Source organism: Eucalyptus grandis, chromosome 8 (genome assembly GCF_016545825.1).
Source record: "Eucalyptus grandis isolate ANBG69807.140 chromosome 8, ASM1654582v1, whole genome shotgun sequence".
Taxonomy (NCBI): Eukaryota; Viridiplantae; Streptophyta; class Magnoliopsida; order Myrtales; family Myrtaceae; genus Eucalyptus; species Eucalyptus grandis.
In genome coordinates, this window is record NC_052619.1 from 48,281,664 (window position 1) to 48,305,151 (window position 23,488).

Consider the following 23,488-nt stretch of genomic DNA (forward strand, 5'->3'; position numbering starts at 1 on the left):
AGAAAAAAATAAAAATTAAAAGAAGGGCTCCGACTAAAAAACAAGAAAGAAGGATAGAACTATTTTGCATTACTACTTGCAAATATAGACCCGGCGGATGATGAAGCAGACAAACAAGAAGTTTAAGCACATCACATATCTTCACGCCCGCATATGTTGTCCATAGTCTCTCAGCCCCTCCGCCTCAATATCCTTTGCGGCCATCATCGGAACCCCAAAACTTAGTGCTACTACTGAAATATCTAGCCTCCTCCTCGCAACCTAGTTCCACTTCAAAATCATTGACGACGTATCAAGCCGGAAATCAAGATCGAACTAAGAGTAGAAGACGAAGGAGCATTCGAGAGGCCGATGGGTGGTTTTTGGAGCTGGAGCCGGAAATATAATGAGGAGGTGGAAAGGCAAAGAAGAAGGAGGAAGGGAGAGGAAGAGAGGATGGAGATGGAGGCCTTTGTTGCAGAAGAGAGAGGTCGTGAAGGAGGACCTCATCTCTACAAAGAGGAGAGAGAGAAGGCAATGCATTAATTTTTACTTGTGGCAGTCCTTTACTCAGTCTGCAGGAGAGAGAAACAAGTGCTAGGATTCAAATTTTTTAATTCCATGTAATAGGCACGTGGCGCAATTTGAATGGAACACGCACGCCAGGTAGGCGAGTGTGGTAGTTTGAAACCACTTAATATTTTCTTGGATCCTTCTCCATGCATCCCACCTCTTTCGCCTCCGACTTCAGCTTCGACTTCGCCTACGCCTGCCCAAAAGCCTCACTGGTCATCTGCCTCTGGCATCTTTTGTCTCAGGCATTTGCTCGTCCTCCCTATCTCGCCGGCCTTTGCCGCAAAGCCATCGGTCTCGGTCTCGTTCTCGAGTGGCACCAGGCTCCCCGCTGCTGACTGGGCGTTGTTCCGGACGCTGGGCTGCTCGGTCGCAAGGGAGATCTCGGCGGACCTGGGCGGGGTCGATGGTGTGAAGAAGAAGGAGAGGTGCGGGCTGGAGAAGGATTCCCGCTTGCTGTGGAGGAGGTACGTGAACCGGTTGTACCAACACCGGGAGCTAGGGCTTTTCCTAGACGTGAGCTAGATTGGCTTCACGGACGAGTTCATGGAGGAGATGAAGCCCTAATTCCAGGCCGCGTTCAAGGCGATGGAGGAGCTGGAGAAGGGTGCAATGGCGAACCCAGACGAGGGCCGCATGGTCGGGCACCAGTGGTTGAGGAAGTCGGAGCTTGTGCCGATCTGATCCTGAAGGTGCAGATTGAGAGCACACTCGACGCCGTCTACAATTTTGCTACCGACGTGGTCAGCGGTAAGGTCAGTTCTGGAATTCCATTCGTTGTTACTCTTCATGTGGTAAGAGAGGCTGTAGTTCCTTGCTTTTTTTTTTTTTTTTTTTTATCGGTTTGCTATTGTAGTTACCGTGTCAGATTTCCGGTAAATGTGAACATTGTCTTAGTTGCTCCAGAAAGCATGAGCTAAGGATAAATTGAAGCAGTTTCTGGTGAAATAGATGGAGAGCTCATTTACGAATCAGTCACTTGAAATGACCGTGTATGAAAATCTCCTACTCTAAGAGGCAGTAGTTTCAAAATGACAATTCAAAAGATTCCGATTAATTAATGTGTATGAAAAATATATTTTTCCATTTTATCTCCATGGGCAATACCTGGGCTGTGTACTCTGAGACGTAGTCAGGTATTAGCTCTTCTAGTATGCATTATTGTGTATGAAAAATATCTTTTTCCGTTTGATCTCTCTTATTGTTCTATCGATATGCTTTTGTTCTTTAGGAAGTAATAGTCTTGCCTCCATGGATTGCCCTTGCTGTGCGTCCCAAGCCCGGTGTGTGGGAGTACATTAGGGTAAATATCCATGCCCTTGTTGTTGAGGAGTTGCAAGTGACCGAGTTCCTTCATTTCAACGAAGAACTTGTCGATGGAAAGTAAGTCTTTCTTTTTTCATTTTTGGCTTTTAGCACCACATGGATGCTAGCATACTTTGCTTTTGTTGGAAGTGTTGCGATAAAGCGAGCGACCGAACAATAATATAGACAGAAGAAAAAAATAAATTGGACACCAGATTTACGTAGTTCAGTCGTAAAGACCTACGTCCACGGGGAGAGCAGCAACGGATTTCACTATAGATCAAGCAATATAATGAAATTACACACTCAAATCACTCAAACACTTTCTCAGTATTTCCCAAACTCCAATTACACCCAATACACCAATTTTTCTTGGATGTTAATCATGAATAAGTTTTGTTGCACAAAAAACACGAAGACCCAATGCCAAGCACCCAGCACCTATGAATGTCTCTCACAAACAAAGAAAACAATGGCACTCAAAAATAAGAAAGGCGCTTTGATCAACAACGATGCTTCGGTGGCGTGTGGCTTCTCCTTTTATGTAGGTCTTTGGTCGCTCGACACACACTCTCTTGGAAGGAAATTATATCTGTTTTATATGTGTGCCCAGGTCAAAGTTTGACCTGGGCCCACCACATTTCCTTGCTTCGGCTTCACGCTAAACATGTGTGTGTGTTTGGGCCCCACTTTTCTTTTAGATATTCACGTGCAGAGGCTTCATCCGTAGAAGGTATTGTGTTAGGCCCCACGAAGCTAACGTCTTCGGCTTCTTCGGCCTCCTCTGCGACAAGAAGAAAAACTTTGCTGCCCTATATATTTCCTCTTTTGTGCAACTTCAAAGGTCTAGTGAATCTTAAACTCGAGTAATTAATTTAACAATCTCCACCTTGACTCGACATTTGAGCCAAATTGCAATCGCTTCGCAAAAAATCAAATTCTACTACTACTCTTCCATAGCCCCCAATGGGCTCAACCGTCACAGATATTGTCCAAGTCCAAGCCTCGCTTGAATTTTGCCATAACCGAGGACCTCATCAGAATACCAACTCGACATGCACCTTTAACTGCTCCGCAAGGATTTTCCGATACAACCTCCTTAACCGCAAATAAAGTAAAACCATTGTTGCATCTATATCTATCAGGAGATCGAATACATATATTGTCAATATCAGCTGTTACAGCAACCGTGGGCTCTATAAGCTCCACCTCGCTACAAGCATCATCTGTGTCGATTACTTTGCTAGTACTTGTACTCGTTACCTCAGGAGTTTTTGGTCGCAACTCCACCTCAAGCTTAACGCCGTCCAGATCCGTATTAACACTACCACAAGCACTCCTACCCAGAAGTACCGGAGACTCATCAAGGGTAACTTCTCTATTGTTAACAGGTGAATTTATATCTAAGCACCACAACCGAGCACCCCGCTCACCTTGTGCATAGCCATGGAATATGCACCTTCTTATCCTTCCATCGAGCTTACCATCACTTGTTCAAAAATAACACAGGCAACCAAACATTCTAATAATAGAATAACCAGTAACGTTACCTAACCATACTTCTTTAGGAGTCAACCATTCAATAACAGTTGATGGAGATTTATTCACCAGGCAGCTTACTGTAAGAAGCACATCAACTAGGATTCTCCTAGCAATACTAGCACTAGAGATAATTTTTCGAGCCGTCTCTAGTAATGTTCTGCTCATCAATTTTGCAAATTGTTGTGATTTACTGGCACTAGTGCAATGTTTCACTATGCCCTCTTTCATGCAAAATTTATTTGCCAACTCCGAGTAGAACTTCATGCTATTGTTAGTCCGCATATGTTTGATCGACTTACCAGTCTCCGTCTCGATCAACGCTCTTAACCGCGTGATCCTGACACCAGCATCAAACTTGTGCATTGGCACAAACACTCAGGTCTTCCTCGAGCAGTCAAAAGACTCTCAAACAGATGCATCCGACGTCTTCGTAGCGAAAGTCTCACCTTGAAGTTTATACAGGCCTCCATGCTTGATTCCTTTCATTATCACTAAGACACCTTGAATAACCTTCAAAACTCCACCTTTTGAAGAATACCTACAACCAGCTGAATCTAGGGCACCCAAGGAAATTAAGTTCTTTTTCAATTCTGGAACATACCTCACTCTAGTCAATGTCCTCACGATACCATCATGCATCCTGATTTTAACATCACTAACACCCACAACATTGCACTCAGCGTTGTTCCCTAACTAGACTTTACCACTACCCGTGCACTAATAAGTGATAAACCAATTTCTATTTGGTGTGACATGAAAAGAACAACCAGAATCCATAATCCATCCATCAAAACTCCACATTTTGAAGAATACCTGCAACCAGCTAAATCTAGGGCACCCAAGGAAATTAAGTTCTTTTTCAATTCTGAAACATACCTCACTCTAGTAAATATCCTCACGATACCATCATGCATCCTGATTTTAACATCTTCAACACCCACAACATTGCACTCAGCGTTGTTCCCTAATTGGACTTTACCACTACCCGTGCACTAATAAGTGACAAACCAATTTCTATTTGGCGTGACATAAAAAGAACAACCAGAATCCATAATCCATCCATCAAACGATGAATAATCAGTGACAGACAAGACATAATCGGCATTATTAGCTACAGCTGCAACATTATCTACAGAATCAACTATAATTCCCTTACCCTTCTCATTCTTCAACTTAAGGCAATCCCTTCTAAGATGCCCCCTCTTGCCACAGCTCCAACATACAACATTAGCAGTTCTAGCTTGACTACGTCTGTTCATATTAGTACTACCATTACCCACACGTATTCTAGATCTTCCTCTATTTTCACCTACTAAAGCAGCAGATACAGGTTCTCCAGATTCTCTTCTACGGATGTCCTCGCTCAGAATTAAATCTCGAACCCCATCAAACGTCAAACTTGTTGACCCAGAGGAATTACTAACAGTAGTAATAGTAGTATTCCAACTATTAGGCAATGAGGATAGCAGAATCAAAGCACGTACCTCATCTTCAAAGTCAATCTCAACTAAACTCAATGACTAACAATCACATTGAATTCATTGATATGATCTGTAACTGACGCACCTTCACTCATCTTCAAATTAAACAGACGTCGCATCAAACAGACCTTGTTGATCGCAGACAGCTTCTCATATATATCCGATAGGGCTTGCATCAAATCAGCAGTGGTCTTCTCCTTTAGGATGTTAAACCTGACATTACGAGCCAACGTCAGTTGAATAACACCCATAGCTCGTCTATCCAACAAATCCCAATAAGCTTGCTTCATCGTCTTTGGTTTCTCCCTAGATAAGGCAAGTGTAGTTTCATCTGGTAAAAATAATCTTCAATCTGCATCTTCTAGAAACTAAAATCCTTCCTATCAAATCTGTCAATTCTCACTTTTATTTCTTCTGTCGCCATCGATTTGCTTCAACTTAGGCAAATCTGGCTTTGATACCAATTGTTGCGATAAAGTGAGCAATCGAACAATACTATAGACAGAAGAAGAAAATGAATCGGACACCGGATTTACGTGGTTCAGTCGTAAAGACCTACGTCCACGGGGAGAGCAGCAGTGAATTTCACTATAGATCAAGCGATACAAGGAGATTACACACTCAAGTCACTCAAATACTCTCGGTATTTCCTAAACCCCAATTACACCCAATACGCCAATTTTTCTTAATGTAAATCACAAATAAGCTTTGTCGCATGAAAAACACGAAGACCCAAAGCCAAGCACCCAACACCTATGAATGTCTCTCACAAACAAAGAAAACCATGGCACTCAAAAATAAGAACGGCGCTTTGATCAACAATGATGCTTCGGTGGTGTGCGGTTTCTCCTTTTACATAGGTCTTCGGCCGCTCGACACACACTCTCTCGAAATGAAATTATATTTGTTTTATATGTGTGCCCAGGTCAAAGTTTGACCTGGGCCCATCACCATTCCTTGCTTCGGCTTCACGCTGAACGTGTGTGTGTGTTTGGGCCCCATTTTTCTTTTAGATATTCACGTGCAGAGGCTTCATCCATAGAAGGTATTGTGTTGGACCCCACGAAGCTAACGTCTTCGGCTTCTTCGGCCTCCTCTGCAACAAGAAGAAAAACTTTGCTGCCCTATATATATTTCCTCTTTGGTGCAACTTCAAAGGTCTAGTGAATTTCAAACTCGAGTCATAAATTTAACAGGAAGGACTGTAGGTTACTCGAATTTGTGGATTGTTGGCAGTCACAGCATTACATCATGAGATCTATAATATGCAAATGAATGCCTTTTACTCTGCTGCAGTTTGAATGGAAACTTTGTGCTTGAATTGGACTTTGAGCCATTCACCGCCCAATTTCCCCACCCAACTCTTTCGAAGTCCATTGGAAATGGAGTGGAGTTCCTCAACCGCCACCTTTCGGCAAAGTTCTTCCATGACAAGGAGAGCTTGCACCCTCTGCTTGAGTTCCTTCAAGTTCATTGCTACACAGAAAAGGTAAGCCCATGGGTAGATAACACTCATCTCACTCTCTTGGATCTACTTCTTATGCACCGCGTGTATCACTCAATTGTATTAACAAGATTGTGTAAATGACAACTTAAAGGAAACATTGCGACATTCACATAACTTCATGACTGTTGAAAGGACAGTTCAGAGTTGCTCATATTTTAGATGCATGGACTGAATCCTTTTTATTTTTATTTTTATTTTTTCACAAACAATTACTTGAGACTCATTTATGCTGATCTGTGATGCAGAACATGATGGTCAACACAAGAATTCAAAATGTCTTCTCGCTCCAACATGTCCTGAGGAAGGCAGAGGAGTGCCTCTCTGCCCTCAAACCCAAGACACCTTACTCTCAGTTCGAGCACAAGTTTCAGGAAATTGGGCTAGAGAGGGGCTGGGGCGACACTGTCGAGTGTGTGCTTGAAATGATCGAGAATTTCTTGGGAAGAATCCCCATGGTCTTTAATGTTGTTATCATGTTGCCTCACGGTTACTTTGCTCAAGACGATGTCCTCGGATATCCCGATACCGGTGGCCAGGTATCTTGATTTAGCATCTCTTGCCAGTATTTCTACATGCGATTCCATCATCATGCGTTGTTCACATTTTGTAGGTCGTGTACATCTTGGACCAAGTTCGTGCATTGGAGAGTGAGATGCTTCACCGTATCAAACGACAAGGGCTGGATATTACTCCTCGGATCCTCATCGTAGGTTCTTGCTTTTTTACTGATATTGGAATAGTTTTTTGCTGGCCAATCCAACTAACTCGTTATGTTTGTTTTGTGTCTTGCCCCTTTTGGCTGCAGGTCACTCGTCTTCTTCCTGCTGCAATAGGAACCACGTGCAACCAGCGTCTTGAGAAGGTTTTTGGAACATAATACTCCCACATTCTTTGAGTTCCATTTAGAACGGAGAAAGGGATGATGCGAAAGTGGATTTCACAATTTGAAGTGTGGCCTTACTTGGAAACATACACCGAGGTATATTAGCTCATAAGATTATACTTTGCGAGGATTTCTTGTTGACATTCCAATCTTTCGTAATATGAAGACTAACCTTATCTTCTCTCATCAGGATTTTGCCAATGAAATTGCTGGAGAACTACAAGGCAAGCCCAATCTGATCATTGGTGATGGTTTTATGTGATGGGCTTAAGTTGGCCCGACCGCCCATGTTGGGCCTAAAAGTCCGGCCCATAAGATTAGGGCCCATGGATGAAGGGGTACATTCCTTTCTGTTGGAGGAACGCATATAAGGGAGGAAAGAGAGGGAGGAACACACCTTTTGACATTACGCACGTTCCTCTCCCTCTCTCCCTCCAAAAGAAAAAATAAGAAGAAAAAGACGATGCCCTCTTCCCTTTAAGGCCAAATCAACGTCATCGGATTGAACAGGATTGTTTTCTCTTCCTCTTATCGGCGTTGGTGTTTAATCTGTGGCTGACAAGGTACGCTCGATTCCGTGGTGTGTTTTAGGATCGGTGATACATGTGAATTTCCCGGGCTTGTCTTCCGCATTTGTTTTAGGGGTTCGATTTAGTGTCAAATCCGGTTTTTGGGAATCCGACAATCCCAACATTGGTATCAGAGTCCTAGTTCATGTTTTCCTGACCCCTTTCATGTTTATGAATGATTTTTGATTGATTTTTTGTCAAAATAATTGGTCGACACGGATTGGGGTGAAAAATCCCGACACCCGAGCACTGTTCATCCAATTTTTTTTTTTTTCAAATTTCTGTAAGTCGAAATCGATTTATGATGGCATAGGGTGAAAGAGCTCGTCGAGATGAGTTCGTCGATGGGTTGAACGTTGCCAGGAGATGCCGGACGCGCCCACACGCGCGGCTAGAAGCCGCTTCGCGTGGTTGCCACGCGCCTGAAGCGCTGGCTCAGCTAGTGCGTGCACCACATGCGCCGATCGGCGAACCGGCACGTGCGCGATGGTGCTGGCCGGTGAACCGGCACGTGCCGGTCGGCGAACCGACGCGTGATGACGTCACCCAACGGTCAGTAACCGCTGGGATGACGTCATCGCTGGCGATAGTTGGCTGGCCGGCGACCCGACCCGACCGACAAACTGACCCGACTTGAGACGCGACTCGACCCGAGATCCGATCGGTTGCTCGCGCGTGCGAGGCATGTGCCGGGTCGATTCGTCCGACCCGGTCCGACGCGCCGCCCGGCGACCCGACCCGTTAACCCGTCGACTGTTGACCACCGTTGACTATTGACCGACGACCGTTGACCGTTGACCGTTGACAAAAAAAAGAAGAATCTGTTTCTTTTTCAATTATGTCTATGTGGGTTATAAGTAATCCATTTTTTTTTTAATTATGCATTTGTTGCATGAATCATTGAAAATTATGTATTTTCCCTTATGTTCATTATGGATTATAAGTGATCCATTTTTAGTTCTGCATTTGTTGCAGGAACTATGATGCGTTATACACGGATACCTGCATTCCCGAGAACAGACGAAGGAAGAGCAAGACTTAAAAAGCTGATGACAAAGTTAGCTAATTATCGGTGGCATGACGGTGATTTAGTATCACATGTGGTCAGGGTCAATAAGATGATACATAAAATCATCCGGAATGGTTATCTTATGCCGGATTTTAAGAAGATGCCAGCTTTGATGAACACTCTTCCACCTGAATGGCAAGCAGTGTTAGATCAGTTATGGGAGGTCAACGTGGTCCCGGGTTATAGGAGGCTAGTGGTAGCTTTTGTTAGAGAGTACTATAGGATTGAGTTAACTAAAACTTCAACCCTTAGATTGAGCGCCACATGGTGCAGAGTGAATGTGCCTTGGAGGCGACATGAGAGCTCTCCAAAAGTTTTTCTATGGTTGACAAATATGCCTTCAAATTTCTTAGATATTTTGACTGATAGATTAGAAGGGACATTCCCTATTTATTTCTTAGATTAGTTTGAGATGTTTTGGGTGTGAATATCTCTTTCTATGTTGATATTTCTTCTTTGTATATATTACTTAGTGTAATGGATAGTTGTATTATGTGAAAGCATTATTATTCTATTGGATGTCAAATATTATTTGCTTTCTGTTATTGTTGGTTGCTGTGGGTAGTTCATAGAAGTTTTTGTAGCTTCATAGAATTAATTTTGCATAAGACAATTATATTAATGATAATTTTGTGTTATGATTTTTGGATGATGATTGGAAACATAGTAACCTTTTGATTCTGAAACCTTACTTAAAATTGTTCATTGATATGATGGGTCTGTGCAAAGTGGATGCATAAATTATAGACATTAATTATTCGTGCATATATGTCTGATGTGTTCAGATCAATGGTTTCAGCAACTAAGAATGTAATTGCTGATATGAATGGCAACAATTGTGAAATATTGAATATGAAGATTCAATATGTGCTGGAAAAGCAAGAAGCACTAGAAGCTCTTGACCATGTTATGGAAGATCTTGAGGATGCCGTGCGCCACCTTAAGCTAGCAGAGGACCGCCTAACGGCATTTGAGCCGAAAATAGATATTTGCAATGCTGGTTGTAGCTCAGAAAGGGCTTTGACCTCTAAGCGCAAGCGTATTGATTCATTCAATATGTGGGAATGCAAATGATCAAGTCCTTATTGCAAGAAATCAAGAGTTAACCAACACGAGAGTGGAAAACGTCCTCAAGTGAAGAAAATGTCAAGGGTGAGGTGTTACAATTGTGACAAGAAAGGTCATTATGCTCGTAACTGTTGTGAGCCGAAAAAGGTAAACACCTCTTGTACATTTGAGAACTTTGCTTATGTGTCAAGTTCTGTATTATTGACTGAATCCAATCCTTTGTGGACTGTAAATTCAAGAGTGACAGACCATGTAGCGAAGGATAGAGAATCCTTCGTGGAATTCCGACAATACCAACTGGAACTAAGTGGATCTATGTGAGAAATAACTCCAAAGTTGAAGTTAAAGGGATTGGCACCTGCCAATTGAACATGCGTGGTGGACGCACCTTGTTCTTACATGAAGTTCCATATGCTCCGAAAACTCGTTGAAATTTAGTGTCTGTTTTGGTGTTGGTTAAGCTTGATTTTATATGAACTTCCATAATAGCGGTGTAGATTTGTATTTGGATACAAACTACTATGGTTGTGGTCACTTTTTGGATGGTTTTATTGTACTAATACAAACTATTATGGTTGTGGTCACTTTCTGGATGATTTTATTGTACTAAATGTTGATTGTGGTGATGTCAATATTTGTTATTCCCTTGTTTCATGTCTTCTACTTCATATGATAATGATGTGAATGTGTAGCATGCTAGACTTGGTCATATTGGCCAACAACGTATGAATAGACTGGCCAAAGAGGGCTTGTTGGTAAACATTGAAAAAGACAATTTGCCTATATGTGAGCATTGCCTAGTAGGGAAAACGACAAAGAAATCATTTGGAAAACGTAAAAGAGCTAAATTTCCTATGCATTTAATCCATTCTGACGTCTGTGGTGTAATGAATGTGAGAGGAAGGCATGTGGCTGTTTATTTCATCACTTTCATAGATGATTATACTCGATTCGGATATGTCTATTTGATTTCTCATAAATCCGAAGCATTAAGTTGTTTCAAAAGATTTATGAACTTGGTAGAAAATCAATTAGACAACAAAAATAAAAGCATTGAGATCCGATCAAGGTCGATAATATTTATCTGATGAGTTCATAAAATTATGTGATGAGAAAGGAATAGAAAGACAATTGTCTATTCTATATACTCCTCAACAAATGGTGTTGCGGAAAGAAGAAACAGAACCATACTGTAAATGGTTAGGTCCATGATGGTGCATGCTAACTTACTTATCACTTTTTTGGAGTGATGCGTTGTTAACTGCTGCCTATATACTTAACCGGGTGCCTTCCAAATCAATTACTTCCACTCTATATGAGTTATGGACAGGTAGAAAACCGGACTTAAGTTTTCTTAAGCCATAGGGTTGTGCTGCCTATACTCATGAGTCCTCTCACAAGTTTGGGAAATTGAGTCCCAAAGGAAAGAAGAGTATTTTAATAAGATACTCCGAACACTCGAAAGGGTATGTGTTCATAAGTGAGTAGGAAAGTGGGAGTATAACTGAATTTGAATCACGGGATGTCACATTCTTAGAGGATGAATTTCCTAAGAAAGGCGAAATAGGGGAAGATTACTCCCTATTTGAAATCTTGGATCAAGATAATGATATTAGTGGAGTTCGTCCAAGTGGGAGTAATATGAGAAGTGATGAATTGAATTCAACTCATTCTCAATTGCAACCACATGATGAGACGGTGTCATCATTATCTAATCCTAGAGGGAGCATTATGGGGAATGATGTGCTAAGTGTACAATCTCCCATACGGCAAACAAGTCGCCAAAGTATTCCCCATCAACGTTTTGACATTGAAAGGGAAACTTTTATGATTGCTCCGCAAGATGAGGATGAGCCAAGAAACACTAATGAGGCTTTGAATTGCCCTAGTAAGGAAAAATGGATTCATGCAATGGAAGAGGAAATTGAGTCAATGAAGTCAAACCAAGTTTAGGAATTGGTTGATCTTCAAAAAAGGACGCAAAGCTATAGGGAACAAGTGGGTTCTCAAAATAAAGCGAAAAACTGATGGCTCGATAGAAAGGCATAAGGCTCGCCTTGTGGCGAAAGGGGTATAATCAATAGGAAAGAATTGATTATGAAGAAACATTTTCTCCTGTAGTGTGATTTACCTTGATTCGCATTATTCTGGCAATAATGGCTAGTATGAATCTTGAGTTACATCAAATGGATGTAAAGACTGCTTTCCTCAATGGAAAATTAGAGGAAGAAATATATATGGAACAACATGCTGGTTTCATAGTGAAAGGCCAAGAAGAAAGGGTATGTTGACTTTTGAGGTCGATATATGGCCTTAAGCAGTCGTCAAAACAATGGTATATACATTTTCATAATGCCATAATAGCATATGATTTTACAATGATAGATGAGGATCATTGTGTATATATCAAAAGATTCAAAGATCAATTTGTGATCATATCATTATATGTTGATGATATACTAATTGCCGGAAATAATATGGAGTTTGTTAATACTTGTCAAGAGTTAGTTGTCTTCCAACTTTGAGATGAAGGATATGGGTGAGGCTGCATACATTCTTGGAGTTAAGATTTCGAGAGATCGTTCGAAGAGATCGTTTTCTCTTTCGCAAGAAACATATATAAATAAGGTTCTTGAACGATTTCGTATGCAAGATTGTAAACCCATAGACACTCCTATTGTAAAAGGTAAAGGATTGAGCCATAGACTGTGTCCAAGGACTCCACAAGAGGAGGAACAAATGAAACATGTTCCTTATGCTAGTGCTGTTGGGAGCTTGATGTACGCTATGATGTGTACAAGACCTAACATATGTTTTGCAGTTGGAATGGTGAGTAGATACATCCAATTTAGGTCAAACACATTGGAAAGCCGTTAAAATAATATTGAGGTATCTAAAGGGAACTACTGATTATACGTTGAGTTATCAAGGAAATGATCTGCGACTCTAAGGCTATTCTGATGTTGATTGGAGAGGAGATTTAGATGAAATGAAATCTACCTCTAGATTTGTTTTCGTACTAAATAATGGTGCCATATGTTGGAGCAGTAAGAAGCAAACGTGTATAGCCTTGTCCACGATGGAAGCTGAGTTCGTGGCATTATCAGCAGTAATATAAGAATATGTTTGGCTTAAGAGATTATTGGATCATTTAGGTGTTATTGGAAGTGCTGCAGATTCATTGTTGGTTAACTGTGATAGCCAAGCAGCAAAAGCGTACACCAAAGATCCAAAATATCATGGCAAGACCAAACATATAGATATCAAGTATAATTTTGTCAAAGATATGATTGCACGAAAAGATGTGAACTTACAGTACATATTACGCATAGAATGGTAGCAGATCCTATGACAAAGCCAATACCTAGAGATGTGTTTTGTGGCCATGTTTTCTCTAGGATTGCGTAGAGTCTGATGTATTGGATTGTAATTTCCCTGAAGTGTTCACATTTGATGAATTTTTGTTTTTCATCATTAATGCCTATGAATCTTTGTTTGACCTTTATGCATCTTAATGCTCAGTGCATTACTTTAAGTTGAGAAAATATGTCGGTCAGATAAAATATTAGCCCACTCACACGGGTAATCGCTTCTATTTATTGTGTGATAAATAGAGATGAGACTGTTTTCAAGCTTATTATCTAGGTGATAATCGAGAGCTCAAGCTTAAAATACCTATGTCGCCTTAACTGAGTGTTAAGATGAGGACATAATATTTACTGTGTCCGAAAGTAAAATAACCCACACATTTTACTTTATCTGTCTATGATGCCAGATGTGAGTTCTGATGAATTTTGTGAATGAGTAGATACGTGAACTCAAGTTAGACATTGGGTATGTTTGAACTATCATCTGTACGGTATTGAAAGGTGTAGACATACGCTCCATGGGAAATGAGTTAATACCGTAATACGTATTTCATACTACGTATGCATGAGACGACCAATAAGAGTGGCAAAAGTTTGATCTCAACTTTTGTGTCATGTGAGACTCTTGAGGAAAAGAGTTTCTCAATTTTTAGTCCCCTCATGACTCTTACTTATTCTCAAGATTTCTATTTAGTGTTTGCTATCTTAGGATGTTGCCGGTGGTCATGAGTTGATTCGATTTAATGGGACATTTCTAGAAAAGCAAGCTAAACTGAAGTTGAGAGTTTGAAGGAAAGAGGAAGATTGAATTCGGAAAATCACATTGTAGTTTTGTATTCACTGGTTAACCAATTATGACTGTCTTTGGGATAATCATAATTGTGAATACAATATATATCATTGTTTGAAAGAGATCAAGAGAGATATAAATGTGATCGATCGATCTAGGGTACTACATACTAAATCTACTCAAAGTGTGATGCCCATTATGAGCTGCTATATATTCCTAACAGATGTATAACAATGAGCTCTCAAAGTATGCTGGTCGCACGGATTATTCACTGGTATGAATGTTGAAAAAAGGTAAAGAGAATCATGTTCGGCCCATCATGTGCGAGTGGGAGATGATGGTTTTATGTGATGGGCTTAAGTTGGCCTGTCCGCCCATGTTGGGCCTAAAAGCCCGGCCCACAAGATTAGGGCCCATAGATGAAGGGGTACGTTCCTTTCTGTTGGAGGAACATATATAAGAGAGGAAAGAGAGGGAGGAACACGCCTTTTGACATTATGTACGTTCATCTCCCTCTCTCCCTCCAAAAGAAAAAATAAGAAGAAAAAGGTGACGCCCTCTTCCCTTTAAGGCCAAATCAACGTCATTGGATCGAACGGGATCGTTTTCTCTTCCTCTTATTAGCGTTGGTGTTTAATCTGTGGCTAACAAATGACGCTCGATTCCGTGCTGTGCTTTAGGATCGGTGATGCATGTGAATTTCCCGGGCTTATCTTCCGCATTCGTTTTATGGGTTCGTTTAGTGTCGAATCCGGTTTTTGGGAATCCAACAATCCCCACAATTGGCAATTACAGTGATGGTAACATTGTTGCTTCTTTGCTGGCCCATAAATTGGGCGTTACGCAGGTTTGTCCCTTCCTAGTTTTACTCTCTATAGTGGTGTCTCGACCCGACCTCGCCACCCTCGAATCCCTCATCATCGCGAGGAGAGAAAAGGGGGAAAGGTCGGATTTAGGGGTACTTGATCACGAAAGTTCCCTCACGGCTTGCATTCCAAAAGACATCATCACCTCGCCTTTTGGATCAAGCCTCTCATGAGTTCCCTCCACAAGATCGCGAGCTCTCCCAAGCTCGTACCCCGCGTGACAGCGGAATGTCGCGATCCATACCCACATAAGCGACACACCTAAAAAAAGAGTCGAATGTGGATATCGAATTTAAGGGTACTTTTACCATGGTAGCCCTCTCGATAGTACGCTTCACCCATTAGGATGGCATCACTTCATCCTTTGGGTTACTCCCACATCAAGTATGCTAAACCATAGTGAGTTTCATCGAAACTCATACCCCGCGTGACAACGGATTTATTTATACGATCTACTTATTTATGACAACCTAAAAATAGACGGGGAGTCGCCACTAGCCTTAACTTTGGGGGTCGGCTAGAAACCCAATCGAGGGTCGAGAGTGTTCCTCGATTCCTACGCAACCAGATATCTAGGTTCGGGGACTTGGGTTACGCTAATATTGCTATTAGCGCCCTTTCGGTACCTAAACAGTATGTTGTATTTTTCCTAATATGTCCATGCGTTTCTTTTACATTTTCGGGATCATCAATTCCTAGGCTAAGTGATCTTGCGTGGTTGATCATTTTCATGCTATTCTATTTCTAAAAAATGAAAAGAAAACAATCAATGAAATTGAAAGTGCAAGACATGAAGTAAACAATCAAGAGAAAGCAATAAACCTAATCATGCAATTCTAAAAATATAAAAGAGAAAACACAATTAAGAAAAAAGAGGGAAAAAGGAGAAACCCGCAACTCGTCGGGTTTTATACAACACAAGGAACCCGAGACATATGTCGGGAGAAAAATGAATATTACAGAATAACGGTCGGAGTGGACATCAACCTCCACCATCTTCACTTCTTCTCCACTTTTTGGATCCTATTCTAAACCTAATCTAGAGAATCTGGATGATTAGATGCATACAAATGAAAGAAACAGTCAAACACATCAAGCAACCAAAAACAATACATCATATCAAAATCAATTGTTTAAAAGAAGTTCAATGCGAAGTCAAGTTTCGAGTGATATCCTAAAGTTCAGCATTAATAGGTGTCGCACCAAAATCATTCATCAAATGATCACATGCAAAGCATATAATATGACATACATCCAAGTCGTATAACTTGGTTCTCAGTTAACCAAACAAGTGAATTTGCTGATAAAAGATCATTCACCAAACAATATGCATCATCAAGCGTGTTCATGCTACATGTATGTCCATCTAATCAATGCTTAATCCACAACTTCCAACATGCAATCAGAATTGTAGCAGAGCATGTGAGACTATAAATTGTAATTGTTTGATGACAAATCGCCATGAAATTGAAGCCATATCTTACCACAAGCACGTATGAGTCTTCTTGATCAAAATGGCATCAATTCATAACCAAACTAACCTCAAGTTAGAATCAAATGCACATCCAATCATGGTAACTATTTTCATGGAAAAAGTTTTTAACGTGAGCTACATAGAAGTTAAAGAAAATTCAAGAATGCACAATATCACGTTGGAATTGCAGCAAAATATCGGGATGTCACGACACATTAATAGTGATTTGACCTAAAAGAAAATCTGAAGAATATGAAATTTTACCACAGCGCGAACAAAAGAGAGACGAACAAATTTTGTTAAGGATCCAATTTTAGAGTTTCTTAATAAGAAAATCATAGAAAAGTGACAAGGTCAGCTTTGATAAGGGAAAAATAAGGGTCATGAATTTCATTTTTTATGACAGATTTCTATCATGTGAATCACAAGAGAAGTTGAGTCCAATTGATACACAAATAATGTGAAATCAGCATCATAAGAACAATTTTCACGAGGAAGCTTTTCAAAACTTTTAACACGTGAATTCCTAAAAATTCAAGAACATGAAGAGGTCAATCAAAAAATAGAACATGGTAGCATGTCACACCGTCACTCTACAACAATATTAAAAGCAATTGGACAAATCTACTATCTCATCTTTAAAACTAACAGCAATTAGCCACAGAAAAGACAGCATTTCTAATCAAATCAACTCCAAAAATCAAAGACAGCACTTCATTATATATTGTAACTAAAAGCACGTGAATTTACAAAATCCTGGAAGAGATCAAGGGCTATCAAAAGTAGAACAGGGCAGCAAAGCAATCAAACAACCATTTTTTTTTTTTTTTTGCAGTTTTTATGTGAAGGACAACCTTGACCCAAAAATAGACATGAAACCAGAAAAAGGCTAAACTCACATTAGCTTTTAACCTGAAGAAACAACAAGACAACAAAAGGATAAGAAGACAGGAAGATAAAGGTTCACGATATTCAAAGTTTATTCTCAGCACGATACAACAGAACCTAAATCAAGAAGACCTTATCCAATGGATAAGCAACCAATTATAAAAAAAAAATGAAGCCATCATACAAAACAGAGAAAAGCCAACATAATCTAATATTAAACTGCAAAAACTCAAGCTATCCTTACAAAACACCAGATGGTTCTCCCAGTAGATCAATCCGTGTTTAGTTATGGTGCATGGATCCAGAGGCATATCAGGTGCAGGGGCAAGGGTAATACTTGTCATACCTTCGAGCAGGTTTTTATATATGATGAAACAGATAGTGAATGAAAGCATCCCAAGTGTCTTGACTCTTAGACAGAAATCAATATTTCTAGGCCAATTTTTCTAATTACAAAGTAGCTTTCGAATATACCATTGGCGAGCGAGAAAAAGAGAGGCGCAATCGAGTCAGAGAACAATTCAAGAGAGAGAGCGCGACAATTCAAGAGAGAGCGCAACAGTTCGTGCATGAAACAGAACAATTAAGAGAGAGATAGAGAAAAACCTGATCAAGCTAGGGACAGAAAGCCGCTGTCGCTGATCAATTTTGGAACTATGCCGAGACTTCCTACTCGGCACGAACCCGAACCTCTGTATCTCGAGCTCCGGAAGGGTGTGATCCGCAATGAAGGCGTCGGATGGATTAAGCGAGTGAGCGTCCGAAGGAGGGATAGAGAGGTCAGAATCCGCGACCCAAACGGATGCAAATAGAGAACAGAAATTGAAAACCCTAACAGATCGAGGAGGATGGAAAGAGAGCTCACCGATCGAGCAAAAAAATCCAGAGAGAAGAAATCGATCAAGAGTCGCTATCGTCACCGCGCCCGCTTTAGATCCGAACCTCTTCCCACCAACACAATCTCCGTCGATGTTGCAGATATTACTGATCAAATCCAACGAGTCGAATCCGAAGAGTACAGAATCAAGAGAGGGAGGTCCGAGAGAAGAAACTCCAGCCGATCGAAGAGATTCGGCCTCCGATCTTCGCTCCCTCGCCAATGGAGGAAAAACCCTAGCCGATCGAATCGTAGAGAGAGAGAGAACACTCCATCCAGAGAGAGTCCCTTGGAGAGAGTCTCCTTCGAGGAGAGAGAGCAAAAACCGATCCCTAGTCCTCCTTAGCTTCGTGCTATATCTATGGTGATCACCTAGTGGCAGTGATGGAGAGCGGGGCGACGGAGATGGAGATGAAGCCGCGGGTCCGGCTGTGGAGAAGGGGAGCTACCGGAAAACCCCTTCGACAACCGACAACCACCTCCGTGAAACCAGAAAAAAATCTTCCCCGAGCGTCCTCGAGGAGAGAGAGCCGAGATCCCCCGAAGAGAGAGAGAGGCCGTGGAGAGAGAGAGCGTGAGAGTCCTCCGAAGAGAGAGAGAGCCCCGTTCTCAAAAAAAAAAAAAACCCCCCACGATCGTCAATGGCCTCCCTTTTATATATTTTTTTATATTTTTCATTTTTCTCTCCCTTTCTCTCTTTTTTTTTTTTGTTTTCCTTATTTCTTATTTTTTTTCTTTTCATTTCATTTGTTTTCTTTGTTTTCTTTTGTTTTCTTTTTCTCTTTTTTTTTATTGATTCCTTTACTTCTTTTTTTTTTCTCTCTATTTTTTTCTTTTTATTTTCATCATTTTTTTTTTTTTTTGGCTCTTTATTTTTTTTTTATATTTTTGCAAAATGGATGATTAAAATGTCGACAAAAATTTCGGGTGTCAACAGCTGCCCCTCTTTGGGTGGGAGCTCGAAGAGGTTCCACTCAAAGACAAAATTGATACCTGAAATTTTTAGTCAACCCGGGTTTGAAGAAAAGACAACGAAGAAAGTAATGACGGTTGGTTAGGGACGTACCTGATACTTACCTTTGCTCATCAGGGTATCTGAACTCTTATTTGGGTTTATTCGCTCTATCTCTGCTTCTCTCTCTCGTGGAATGGAATGAAAACAATGAAATCACTAAATGGAAAAGGAATGGTTTAAGGATAACCTAAAACCTGAAACAAGGTTTAAGGATGGACCCACAAACCATATGGTTTAGACTGGGAGAAAGGTCTCACTGTGTAAAAACAGGTTTTGACTGGGTGTGATGTCTCACCTTGTAAAAACGGGTATTGACTGGATGTGATGTCTCACCGTGTAAAAACAGGTTTCAACTGGAAGAAAAGTCTCACCGTGTAAAAACGGATATTGACTGGATGTGATGTCTCACCGTGTAAAAACGGGTTTCGACTGGAAGAAATGTCTCACTGTGTAAAAACGGGTTTCGACTGGGAAGAGGGTCTTACCGTGTAATAACGGGCTTCGACCGAGAGAATGGTCTTTTCGACCAGTTATGAGTTTCGAAATTGCTGGAGAACCAAACTTGCAATAACATTGATTACCAAATTCTTTCAGAGAAGATTTTAACAAAAAATGAGATTTGATTAACCATCTAAGGGTTAAATCAAATATGCCAAGTGAAAATATTCTAATCAAAAGAGGTCTTTCACACTAGCTCTCAAAAAGGGCTTTTGTTTCCAACCATTGATATGGGAAAACTGTTTAAATCTCACTGGAGGAGTCTCACTCAACCTATATCTAAGGTTTTCGGAAACGTTCACAGTGAATACAATCCATTGATCAAAAGGTCTTTTAAAGGGACCGTAATGATGGCTTGGTCATAGGCTTATACAAAGGGTATGCACTTTGAGGCCAAGAAATGAACATTCAGTCAATATCTTCATCAAGTTTACAAGTCAAGAACCTTGAAGATAAGATAAGATAGGATTGCTTCTACTCCTTCTAGCGGTAGCTCCTATGTGATATTCTCATTTCAACTCGAACCATCCCAATCGGAAGAGACTTCAGATAAGGGTTGTAGTGTTGGTTTGAGTGAGGCTTAGAAAGGCTTGAAAACTTTCAGATATCAAAGGGTTAAAAGCGAGTGATTATCTTGGCATCATTACCATCACACGACTTCTCAAAAATTCGACTCTTGAAATTTAACCTATCTCGAGAGTCCTTTTGGTAATTTGTCTTGAGACATGAGAGCTTCGCTCTTTGTTCTAATAACATTGCTTGCAATACATGTTTTCTCTTGCAAGATATTTCTTTTATTTTTCAACGAATGATCTTCTGCATGATCATAGATTTTGCTCTTTTTTGCATTCTTGCCTTTCTTTGCATTTTTTTTATGGGCATTGGCCTTGCTTTTACCAGCACACCTTTGCTTTTTCATGCCCCCTAGTTTTATTTTCTTTTCAGTATCTAGGACTCTCGAGTGGCATTTACCAATTTTCTCAATTTTTTTGGTAAATCATGTGCCTTGCCCCAGTGTGGGGAGATAATCATCACCTGGGGTTATGAAAGAATTGCATAAGGCTCAAATTGGCTAAGCAATGGATAATTGTGTTTATGGTAGTGAACGGAATGCTCTTCGTCACTTCGGGATGCTTCGAGTTTCAACAAGAAATCACTTGAAGCTAACACAAGAAGATTGATACAAGTGAAAGCAATAAAATTTTTCTTAATCTTTTGCTCCATGATTTTCAACCAAGACCTCCTATTTTGCCCCAATGTGGGGTTGTTCTTGACAGGGTTATTTTGAAATACTCCCTATTTGGCTCAAAGTGGTTTGCAAGGGATATCAATAGTATTTGGGGATTGAGAAATGAAATGCCTTAATCATTTCAAATCATGTATTCATTGTGAATGAATCCTATGCCCTAAGACATGGTTCTTTCTACTCAATTCTCTCGGAGTGTATGAGGACGTGTTTGGTAAAGGGGTTGCCTCTCATCATTTTAGGCACTACCACTTGGCATATTTAAACAATCATTTTCAGGTTTTTCAAAACCCACTTTAGTTAAATTCAACTCCTTGGGGAAATGAAAATACAATGAAATTTTGTTTGAAAGGATATGTTTCCTTGACCCTACTGGGGGGATTTTTGAAAGTAAGGTTTGATAAAAATTTGTAGACAGAACAGGCTTTGCTTAGCACATGAGTTCATTTCTAGAGTTCTAACTGTACTTCTAGAATTCTAACTGACTCTTTTGGCATTCTAAAGGATAAGGTCACTTCTAAGTCCTAAAGAAAAATGGACACCTTTGAAAGTTTTGCACTCTTGAGATGAACCTCCTGCGGATAGGTAGAATCTTCGTCAGAGATCCTGCAAAATGAACAAACATGCAAATGCAATATGTATGCATGCAATGCATGATGTAAACATCCTAAAATGGCTCAGATTCAATCCAAAAAATGGCTCAAAGGCCTTTCACTTTATTCATGGATAATACTTCTTGACAGAATCAACATTTACAGGTCTTGGCAATTCATGACCATCCATTTCTACAAGGATTAGTGCCCCACCAGGTAGCACCTTCTTTACAATATATGGACCTTCATAGTTTGGAGTAAACTTCCCACGAGGATCTGGAATGATAGGTAAAACTTTCCTCAAGACAAGATCGTTGATCTCAAAATGTCTTGGTCTAACTTTGCGATTAAACGACCTAGCTACTCTCTTTTGATAGCTTTGTCCATGGCATAAGGCTTTTACCCTCTTTTCATCAATCATATTAAGTTGTTCAAATCTTTGTTGAACCCATTCAGCTTCGAGAGCTTGATTTGAGAAAGTACCCTCGTGAAGGAATTTCCACTTCCACGGGTAATACAGCTTCCATCCCATAAACCAATGAGAACGGTGTTGCCCCGCAAAAGTACGAATTGAAGTTCGATAAGCAAACAAAGCATATGGCAACCGATCATGCCAATCACGATAATTTTCTGCCGTTTTGGCTAAAATCTTCTTGATGTTCTTATTTGCCACTTCCACAGCTCCATTCATTTGTGGGCGGTAGGGAGAAGAATTCAAATGGCGAACGTGGAATTCTCCAAGTAAATCATCCACCACTTTATTGTTCAAGTTTGATCCATTATCTGTGATGATCGCTTCAGGAACTCCATATTGAGCAATGATATCACGACGGATGAATTTTGCCACACTCTTTGCAGTAACATGGGCATAAGAATTGGCTTCAATCCATTTGGTGAAGTAATCAATGGCTACCAAGATAAAACGATGCCCATTCGATGCTTTAGGATTAATTGGTTCGATGATGTCGATGCCCCACATTGAAAAAGGCCAGGACTCAGACATTTGATGTAACTCATTAGGAGGAGCATTGAGTTTGTCTCCATATACTTGGCATTGATGACAGCACCTCACATGCTGAATACAATCGGCTTCCATGGTCAACCAATAGTAACCGAGCCTCATAATTTTTCTAGCCAAGAGATGACCGTTCATATGTGGACCACACTCTCCTTCATGTATTTCTTTCAACAGGAGTCTAGCCTCTTGTGCATCCACACATTTCAGTAAAACTGAATCAAAAGACCTTTTATAGAGGGCTCCTCCACTGAGGAAGAATTTAGATGCCAACTTCATCAAATATTTTCGATCATTGGCTTGACTCCCCTGGGGAAATTTGCCTTCTTGAAGGTAATTCATGATGTCATAATACCAGGGTTGACAATCAGGTTCTTCCTCTATCATCAGGCAATAAGCAGGCTTTTTCAAAACGTCGATTTGCAAAGGATCGACGCTCAAACCATCAGTTACTTGCAACATCGAAGATAAAGTTGCCAAGGCATCAGCAAACTGATTTTGTGATCTCGGTAGATAATCAAAAGAGATCTTGTCAAATTCCTTGACCAAGTCCTCGAGATATTCATGGTAAGGGATTAATTTTACATCTCGTGTTTGTCATTCACCATCCGTCTGGTGGATGATGAGTGCAGAATCACCATAAACTTGAAGCTTTCTGACTTTCATATCGATGGCTAATTGTAAGCCAATGATGCACGCTTCATATTCAGAAATATTGTTGGTACAAGGGAATACCAACTTTGCAGCTACTGGATAATGTTGACTTTCCGGAGATATTAGAACCGCCCCAGTGCCAGAACCAGAAAGGTTAACTGCACCATCAAAATACATGGTCCACTTGTCAGGTGAGACCAAATAAATCCGTTCATCGATTTCATCCCA

At 40.6% G+C, this 23,488-nt stretch overlaps 1 pseudogene; it reads left to right on the forward strand.

Annotated features, from left to right (window-relative positions):
• Window positions 1–351: 351 nt before the first annotated feature.
• The window catches only part of LOC104417369, a 46,503-nt pseudogene continuing 23,366 nt past the window's right edge, over window positions 352–23,488 (forward strand).